This window comes from Haplochromis burtoni, unplaced genomic scaffold (genome assembly GCF_018398535.1).
Source record: "Haplochromis burtoni strain Fernald_Lab_line unplaced genomic scaffold, NCSU_Asbu1 Contig_111, whole genome shotgun sequence".
Taxonomy (NCBI): Eukaryota; Metazoa; Chordata; class Actinopteri; order Cichliformes; family Cichlidae; genus Haplochromis; species Haplochromis burtoni.
This window is the reverse complement of record NW_024582472.1, coordinates 1,368,878-1,379,362: the sequence shown is the minus strand read 5'-3', so window position 1 is coordinate 1,379,362 and position 10,485 is coordinate 1,368,878. Positions and strand designations below refer to the sequence as shown.

Genomic DNA, 10,485 nt, shown 5'->3' with positions numbered 1-10,485 from the left:
GTGTTTTTCCGTACCACAATGTGTATTCTTGTGGCAAGGTTAAGTCAGCTGGATTCACACCTGAGTTTTAGTGATGTGGGAAAAGACATTGGAGTGACAAAGATTTGAGGTTTGGTTGTGAGCAAACAAGCGAATGCACAGAGCGAGGTGCAGTGAGATTTGACAACATTTCTTCTTATTTTTCAAAAGGATGAATACTGTTTTTATTTGTATTTTACCTGCTTATCTGCTGAGATGCCAGCTGTTATCTCAATTATTTCTCCCTGCCTCTCTCTACCTATATACTCCATGTGTTACCTTAATTTTCTTTTTTCTATGTCAATTTTATGCCTTACCGATTGTTAGGAAGATAGCAGAACCTACCTACATATCATTTCCAAATGAAAACCAAAGGGTGGGGCTATTATATATAGACACTGCTGCAACACAGCTAGTAGCAGTGGACAGTGAAGAAAAGCAATGGGGGGCAATCAATAATCTAGTAATAAGGGCTCAGAGCAGGATGGTCATGTGAGGGAAGGGAACTTGTAGCAAGCAGAAAGGGAGATGTGAACAAGAAAAGTGAGAGAGAAATGGATGTGATACCAGGTCATGCATGATATATGGTGGTTAAATGTGTGCATTCACACAGCTAAATGCATGAATTGTGCCAGTGACACACGAAAGCTGGACTATTGATCGTTGTTTTCCATGTCACCTCGGAGAAGCTGGCAGCCACCACAGATGTACTATACAGCACAGTTGTTAGCTCTTCCATGCCCTGAGGTACAGCAACCCAAACACACAACCCTGACACCATGAAACCCTCCTGGGCTTTGCAGACTACTTCTTCCTGTCAAGCTTCTGCTTATCGACCTGAACAAAGAAGTCAGTGGCCTTATCTTAAATTGCCTTGAGTTTAATACCTGTGCACTCATCTTGCAAAACTACTCCTCTTGTACATCTACAAACCTATTTAAGGGTTGGTTAACCCAAATTATTTTGTTTACCCTGGTTTACAGCCAAAGAGAAACCTCATCAAAGCTTTATACAGAGCCAGTTATTGAGGCTAACTGCACTATCAAGTCTTTTATTTAGAGAAGGTCGTGCTCATGTGAAAGTGCCAAAAATTAAATGTAACTCAGTCTCTCTACTATTGAACACATCTACTTTCAAGATCTTCTGCTAAGGTAAACAAAAACACACAAACCTGTCTTAAATTGGTCCCTAGTTCAGCAGGTCATGAATCAATCTATGGTGAATTGGATTTCAGGCACTAATTAGGCTCTTGTTTCATCGAGCAGTGGAACACTGATGAGTCGATGACCTGCATCACATTTTTTTAAAGCACTGTGGTAATGATGTCCCATTAACAACAGTACTCCCTAGAGTTAGGTAGACTATAGTGCAAAGAGTCATTAAAATATTTAAAATGAAGCTTTAAAAATACCAATATTAAATCCTCAAGGAATACACACAGCCTTTGCACAAGGGTGCCACCACTGTAAGCACAACTGCATCTAACAAAACTAATGAATAAGCTTGCTTCACATAAGCTAATTATCACAATTTGGCCATTATATTTCTTCAGAGAAATGCTGAACAGTCAGTCATACATGGCTGTACTCAAACTGCTAATGAACACTGAACAGAAATAAAAAAAAAACATCTTTAGAAAAATCATCTTCATTTTTTTTAGGGGGATTGCACATCTCTGTTGGTCAAGAGTCAAATGTCACACATCTGCTGAGAGACTTACTTTTCTATGGGCATTGCAAGTGTGGCAGTCACTCTACTGGAATATGTTAATAACGGCAGTAATGACACTTGAGCATATGTATGCAGACAAATAGTGTGCCTCTGGAGGAAAATTTTCAAATTAATCAGTTGATCTATGCTATCTTAGAGTCTTCTTAATGGTTCTCTAGGCCTCCCTGCAATATTTCTCTCAAACTGTATGATAGTAGAGTGATAATTGTCTTTACATTACAATTGCCTCACATTATATTGGAGATTATGTATCGGAATTTCAGGAGCAGGGCCACGCCTCCAAACACGCTCCTTCTGGTTGTCATCTATATAGGTTCCCCCAGTTCTGCAAGCTGTTCATTCTCCGTTACGTGCCCCACACTCCCTCCCTCCTTGTTCTCAATTCTTTAACTTCTTCACTCCTATTTAGTACATGCAGATCTGCCAGGCCCGGGAGCCGTCGCCAGTCCCCTTCAAGGCCTTCTCCAAACCGCAGCTCAGTTCATGTCCAAGCATTCACCTTTACCTACTAAAAAACTGTCAAACTTAAAATGAGGATGTGGGCCCAGCTAGTGAAACATATTATATTGAAGACAGGATGCCATTTTCTTATTAAGGCATTTCATATTATGAATTGTTACTACGCTAGGTGCTGATGGTGGTCTAATGGTGTGGAAGATATTTTCTTGGCATACTTTGATCCCCTTAGTACCAACTGAGGGTCATCATTTTAGGCCACATAGGTCAAGGTCAGCCTATCTTGACCTTGACCAATGTGGCTGACCATGTCGATCCCTTTTTATCACTAAAGTGTACCCTTCTTCTGATGGCCTCTTCCATCAGGGCAACACAGCACATCACAAAGCCTGGTTCTGCTGGAGGTTTCTTCCTGTTAAAAGGGAGTTTTTCCTTCCCACTGATGTCAAAGCACTTGCTCATAGGGGGTCATATGATTGTTGGGTTTTTCTCTGTATGTATCATTGTAGGGTCTACCTTACAATATAAAGCACCTTGAGGCAACTGTTGTTGTGATTTGTCACTGTATAAATACAATTAAACTGAATTAAATTGGCCTTTGTAGTCACTAGATCTCAACCCATCGTGACTACAAATCTGTAGCAACTGAATGATGCTATCATATCAATAAGGATATGAGGAATTTTTCCAACAGCATCTTGAATCAATGCCACAAAAAATTTATGCCATTCTTTAGGCAAAATGTCAGTTTTTGTAACAGTCTGTGAAGTAACAGTCTGTCATCTTTCCCTTAAAAATGCCGTAGCTTATTAATTAACATCAAATGCATTATTTGCCACAGAGCTTTTGTGACGGAGAACCTTAGTTGGACATGCTGTAGTCACTGTATCCTACACAAATTGTTTTTGCAAATAGCTGTTGAAAATCTGTTGCTTGAAAGAGTTTTAGGTCGTCACAGGGAGCACTGTCTCAGTAATGGACCCTAACTGACACAAAAACACCAGCTTGCCTTAATCAAATGAGGCAAACCCGCTGAGTGAAGCAAAGTTGGGTGCCAGTTCAAAAGATTAAGATTGGCTTTTTGAATGGACTGAATACAAAATTGTTTGTGTACCATTTTGTCTAGGATTTTTACTAACAGAAGATGCAATCATTTAGCATAAAGCCAAAATTTTAAATAACACAGTCTCTTACACTGTGTGTGCCTCCCACCAGTTGACAGCTTCACCTTATCTTCACTGAACAGTTTCAATAAAGCACAGATCTGTTGCCAATGAAAACCCTGCTTTAGTTTAAGTAATCATCATTCAAAGTTCTGTTTTATTCAGAGTTTAAAGAAGACAGATTGGCACAAAAGATACTTAATTTCAATTTCTTCTCAATACTCTGTACTTAGAAATCTCCTCAGAAAGCTATTCACTGGCAATAATCGAAGCTTTAACTGGAGTAATTCAAACTTGAGTGAAATTATTGGTGAGAAACTGCATTAATATAAGTGCATTCAAGAAGTAGTCATGAAGGATACTCAAAAAATATTGTTATTAGTTGTTGGATACTGACTTGCCAGTATATTCAACAATATCGTGAAGGCAAGCAAATGGCAGGGAAAAGCAAGGTCTATAAAAGATCCGAAAAAGGCTAACTTGAAAACTTGCATGTGGAAATACAAATCTAGGAAATTATAGAGAAACATGAATAAATATAGCAGAAGACTTCTTAACTGAGTGGGAACAGGCGTGGAGAAAACTGGAGGGAACATGACGTACAGTTAGGTCAATCATTTTTTGGACATAAACACACATTATTGTAGTTTTAGTACACCAAATTAAATAATTATGCTGTCCTCGCCCTGAGTTTCCGAGTTTTCACCAGGTATAGTGAGATAAGGACTTATTTTCCTTTTTGTGCTAATTTATTGAAGAATGGCTTCTGACCATTGCCTTGTCTTTGACCATTGTAAAACTTCAAACATACAAAATATTGTATTAGCTAACTAACGTTGCAAATTAGCTTGTGGCACGCTTACTGCAAGCTAACAAGATAAAACGTTCATACTCACTTAAACATGCAAATTATCATACCAATATTTAAGCAAAACAAAGAGACAATTATTATTTTGTCATCACTCATACTCTCGTCCATAGCAACAACATTTTAAGGTCCATATCAGCATGAAACAATAATACTTCGGAATTACATTCAGCCATCTTGGATTTTCCGCTTCCTCTATTTTTTCTCTTTTTCCAAAGTAATCAAAACAATAATACAGAGCAGCCACTAGAGGAAGCTCTAGGGCAGTTGACAAAACTGTATTATAGAGCTTAACTTATAAAAGGCAAACAATAATCAAATATATTATTGAATTGGAGACTTTCAATTTCATTTCAAGGAATTTGACAAAGACTTTGTATGAATTATTTAGGAATTACAAGCATTGACATATATAGATAGTTCCCAATTTTCAAGGACTCCAGTTAATTAATTATTTAACAAGAACTGTCACATTTCTGAATGAAAATCATTTGCAGCCAATGACTGCCTGAAGTTTAGAACTCATTGACCTTACCAAATGCTCTCTGTCAAATGCCAGGCCTTTACTGCAGCCACTTTCAGTTGTTGCTTGTTTTAGGGCCCTCTGGATTAGTTTTAAAGTTAATAACTGAAAAGCATGATCTACTGGGTTGAGATCAGGTGGTGACATGGCTATTGTTGAAAATCCCATTTATTTCCCTTGTGAAACTCTTGGGTTGCTTTTGCAGAATGTTTTGGGTCTCTATGTCAGGGGTGTCAAACTCAAATACACAGTGGGCCAAAATTCAAAACTGGAACAAAGTCGCGGGCTAACATTAATATTTATTGAAATATATTTATTCCTCCAGATATAAGAATGAATCTTTTCTTATGGACTCAAACACATTTTGGTGAAAAACTGAATATGGAACAAGCAAAGCTTAATACTAAACAATATATATATATTAGCTGTATAATACCAGTAGGCCAACTCTAATAGTAATTTGGTATGGCTTCGTGGGCCAAATGTAATTAGCCTGCGGGCCAAATTTGGCCCGCGGGCCAGAGTTTGACACCTATGCTCTATGTATTTCAGAATCAGAATCAGAATCAGAATACTTTATTAATCCCGAAGGAAATTAGGGACACTGTGAAGCACTGTGATCCCTTTTGCAGCATTTGGCTATCAATCATCACTTACCATTAGCAGACTGGTTGCACTGGCAGCCATGATTGCAAATACCACATCCTTGATCATGTGAATCATGACCTGTTCCTCGTCTTCTCCATACATTTGGTAAATGGTCTGGTTCTTATATAGTGCTTTTCTACTCTATATGAGCACTCAAAGCATTTTCATACATGCCTCACTAACCCATTTATACAAGCACTTTGTACTACACTAAAGTGCTTTCTATCTAATGTTCACACACATTAATATTCAGACACATGCATCTAAGAGCAACTTGGGGTTCAGTATCTTGCCTAAAGATACTTAGGCATGCAGACTGGACTGACTCCAACACCAGCCTTCCGATTAGTAGATGACCTGCTCTACATCCTGAGCTACAGCCACCACAAAGCATACAGCACCTGGTATTCCCAGGTGGTTTCCCATCAAAGTACTAACCAGGCCCAACCGTGCTTAGCTTCAGAGATCTAACAAGACAAGGTGTGTTCAGAGTGGTATGGCATTTCTTCTTTCCATCAGTCTGGTACAAGGTAATTTTGGTTTTATCTGTCCAATTTTGGGTTTTTTTGTAACTGTGCAGGTGTTTTCTGACAAACTCCCAACAACCAATGGATTGCATTATGTTGTAAACTATATTTTTCCATTCATGACAATACAAGTGGGTGGGATAGTGGTCTAGGGGGCCAGATCCACCAGCCAGCTGGAACCTGTCTGTTTGTATTTTTACAGTGTGTGTTGTTAACACCTACTCTATATTGCCAAAACACATCTTTTGGTGTAGCAGAGCTGGCCATGGCATTCATTCTTTTTTAAAGGGGGGCAAATTCCACACATATAAAGGCTAACCACTGAGTCCTGCTCTCAAAAACTGGCATAGATGTAACACTGTCTGTGAAGCTGGATTTAAGAAATAAGTGCTTATAGTTAAAGTTTTAAAAACCTGTTTAGCGCCATCTTCTTTCAGTACGAAACGTGACATCATGTGGTTGGTTGCGGCTAATAGACTTACATTAGTTTATCTTAGCTAACTAGTGACAAAATCGATAAATGACTCAAACAGGAAAATCCAGCTTTTAACCGCAAAAAAAGATGATGGCCTCCGAGTTGCACTGATATCTCTTTGGGCCCACACTATAAAAGTAAAAATTAAATACTGTGATTCAACTTCAGATATTACATCTTTTTTGTCATGATGTAAGTAAGTAAGTAAAATGTATTTTACAGGAGCAAGGAAGGGAGTCTCATAAATGGCTCAAGAACCCTTTCAGGCAGATTTATTGAACAATAATTTGCCTTAAACTGTATCATTTGCATCATTTTTTTTCTTTAAAAACAATAATTACCTGGTTGAAAATTCTTGCAATGAAATGAATGCTTTTTCCACTGAAATTTTTAACTACTGGGTATAAAATGTGTAACCATCTCATTTTCAGTGTTTGTGCAATGCTGATAGGTTTAGACATTGCACTTGTTTATTGGAAAAGAGCTGACAAAAAGGTGTGATGTGAAAATTCAGATTCAAAAGTTTAGACATTAAACTCAGATTTTTGGTATACACAGAACATCATTAGACTTTTATCAGATAAATTATTTTTGTGATGAACACACAAACACATCAGTCTGCACAATGAAGGATGAACATTTTTATTTTTATTCAAACTTAGATGAAATACATAACAAACAACAGTAAAAAAATATGCACAAATACTTTCTCTTTGGATTGCATAGTATAAATATTTTAATTAGATCAAATGTCACTAAGTTATGCATGCAAGTAACTGACTATCATGTAAGACAGAAAATCTAATTACTGACAGGACATGAAATACTAAAGTGATAAAGTAAATATTCATATGTGCTGCAAAATGTGTTGCCAAGCTAATTCTGGCTATAATTACACCCACTATTGTTTGTTATTATAACTGTAATTCACTGCAAGCATTTTGGGTGGTTTTGGGCATATTTTTGGCATATTAGTATGCATCAGTGGCTTTTTTGTTAAGTTTTATTTCTAAAAGAATAGAAATAAGCAAGCCAATGTTCAAACATTTTTTTATTCCCTCACGTCAGTCTATTCATGATTTTATGTTCTTCTGCTTGTTTTTTTTCTCTTTCTAATATTCACTGATGGACTTACATAGATTTAGAAATAAGAGTTACTCTTCCATTTAAGTCTCAGAAAAAAAATGACTGAAAGTACAATTGCTATATCTGATATTACATAAGGGTCTATAGTCTGGAGAACAGTTACACAAATGATTATTTCATAATAATTTCATATTATTTCAACACAATCATAGCTAATCTCCCTCTGAATCCTTTTTCTGGGCTTAATAGTGTGTCACATTGACTTTTCATTCCCACCCTGCTGTCTGGAGCTCCATCTGCAAGATGAGTCGCATCAAATCAAAACCCAACAAACGTCAAGCTCATAAATGAATGGAAGTATCATGAGTCATATTCTTTATTATCAGGAATGTATTACCTATTTCCACCTTTCACACATCTACATATCTCCTCTTCCACTGGCTCACTAACTGGTATTCAGTGGTTTCCTTCAGATACACAGGGAGACACAGACAGGGGTCATTCAATCATCAGGTGCAAACAAGTCTGCAGCTCCTTTCATTGCAAGCGCAGATTTGATGGCTATGTCCAATCTAAAGTGGCAGGACTGTCTGGGTTTATACCATGCTATTGATCAAGTGTAATTGTCTTCTAAGTCTTCAGGCATTGTTAACTCCCTTTCTCTGTCCGCTCATTAACTGTGGTCATTGCTTTCTAGTTCATCTTCTGTCTTCAGATCACTTTTCTCCATTATAAGACACAGTTGTTGGGGGGGGGGGTCACTTAATGTTTCCATTTACAGATGGCTGAGTTTAGAACAGCAGCAAATTCATTGGCATTGAAAGTAAATGAGAAAAATGGTTTCTTTGGAGGGTTCGTTCTCGTAGAGACAAGTAGACGTAAGACCATCGCCCACACACAAATAATGATGCAGGAGCATTTTGGGACCAATCAAAATGACCATGAATCAAGACGAAACAAATTTGGTTTTCCATACATCACTTTGTAGACAATTACTGCCAATACTTTATAAAAAGCCACTTGTTACCGTTTTTGTTTTTGATCAGAGAGCTATTTTTTAAAAGTTTAAAATAACCCAAAACAACCAACATGATTCAAAAGACTCCAATTTTTCTTTTAATGCAATTGTCCATGGTTCTAGTTTGTGTCGTGCTTTTTACGGTTTCACTACTACTAGGAAATGTGCATAGGGAATGCACTGTTTTTATAGTGAGCTGTGGCTGCCAGGGGGACACCAACCAGTCTCTGGACCTCTGTTACTGAGGCCTAAAAACAGTGATATTGCTACCTTGTTTTGAAAATTATCCTGTAAAACAGAGAAAGCCTAGGACAAGTGGACTGACTCATGATGGTCCACAAAGTGACAACACAAACGTGTGGATCGATAAACAAAATTACAGCTGCAGGTTTTTGATACAGGTTACATCATGTTGATGTGCAATCCTTAAACCTCTCCTTTGTAGAGCCCTGTGCTTATTTGCTCACTCTAACCACCCAGTCGTTTCTATAACCTCTTAAGCCCCAATGCCCAACCGATCTCCTGCCTTTTGCGTGGGGGCATTGGGGCTTAAAAGGATAAGGTCAGGTTGTTTGTTCTTTTTATCATTTTTAGAATGGAATTACTACAAATTATATTCTAAAACTAATGTAACATTCATGTTAAGTATGGAATCAAGGAAATTATCAGAGTCTGGACTGTCTGGGCTGTTTTCTCTATTTTTTCTCTCCAGACAGATTGGTGAGCAGATCTTGTCTCTGATTCTGCCTCCCCGTTTTGCCTTTCTTGTGTTGTAGCACATAAAGCACTTAACTGTAGTACACACTGTCATAATCTGCAATTAAGGTCCAGAAATACTTTAGCCATGACAGGAATCAACCAAACCGGGACCCAAATGCAGGACTTCCTGATAGGCAACACTGAATTAATTATTATTATTTTTCCATCTGTCCTGTTTGGTTCTTTTTCCATCAGAATTGTTGTCTAAAGGCAAAGAAAGATGCCCAACGGATTTACTTTACCAAATGGACAATCCCGGCCTTGCCATATTGGTCTATTTAATTCACCTTTGCTTTTATTGTTTATTTTATTTTATTTTCACTTGCTACACACGGGTAAGACATTACTGGGGTAAAGAAAAGGGATAAAGAAAGAGGGAAAGAAAAACGGCGGGGAAGAGGAACGGTGATAAAGGGCAAAAACCAAAAGACAAAAAATACATATATCGATCACCTGGATCACCTGTTGAGAATGAAAAACAGAGAAAACAAGCAGAAGAAAAAGAGAGCAATATAATAAACAACATCATCGATGACCTCTGTGAATATAACAGTAAATACTAAATATTGAATATTATTGTGCAGCACGTAGGATCGACAGCACACAGTGTGCTTTGAGGTAGGAGCCAAAAGGGTGTAGTTTGTGTGTGTGAGCACCCGTGTGTACACCTGTGAGCATGGACGCGCTTGTATTTAAATGGTTCCTTCATGTAATGATCTGCTAGAGGGTGTGGGGAGCCACAGCCCTGTCCTCCAGGACATGAAGCAGGTATGGAGGAGATCAAAACTCCAGACATCGAGAGGCCCTCATAGCACAAGAGACCAAGGAAGACCAGAGGGGCATCTGTGCCACTATCCCAGAAAGAGCTGAGAAGAGCCCCACATGAGGGGTCACTCAGCAGCTGTGCCAGAGTGACCAAGCCCCAGGCCGAGAGGCCCCGACAAGCAGCCACCAGGAGTGAGCCAGTGCGTACCTGGACGCCCACCCCCTGACACAAAGAACCACTATTGTACCTCTCTCAGTGCGTCTGCCACTGGCAGGGGGGAAGTGGTGGTGGGTGGAGATAGGCCTCCAAACCTTGGAGGCCCATCCCCGGACACAAAGAACCACCAACGCACCGATGTCTGAGGGCGTCTGCCACTGGCAGGGGGAGTGGCCCCTCCCTGGGGCCAGCTACGCCACTGACCCCAATAGGCATCCTCATACTCTGCAA

At 38.8% G+C, this 10,485-nt stretch overlaps 1 pseudogene; it reads right to left on the bottom strand.

Moving 5' to 3' along the window:
• Positions 1 to 5,796: 5,796 nt before the first annotated feature.
• On the bottom strand, positions 5,797 to 5,915 carry LOC121814971 (annotated as a pseudogene).
• Positions 5,916 to 10,485: the final 4,570 nt, after the last annotated feature.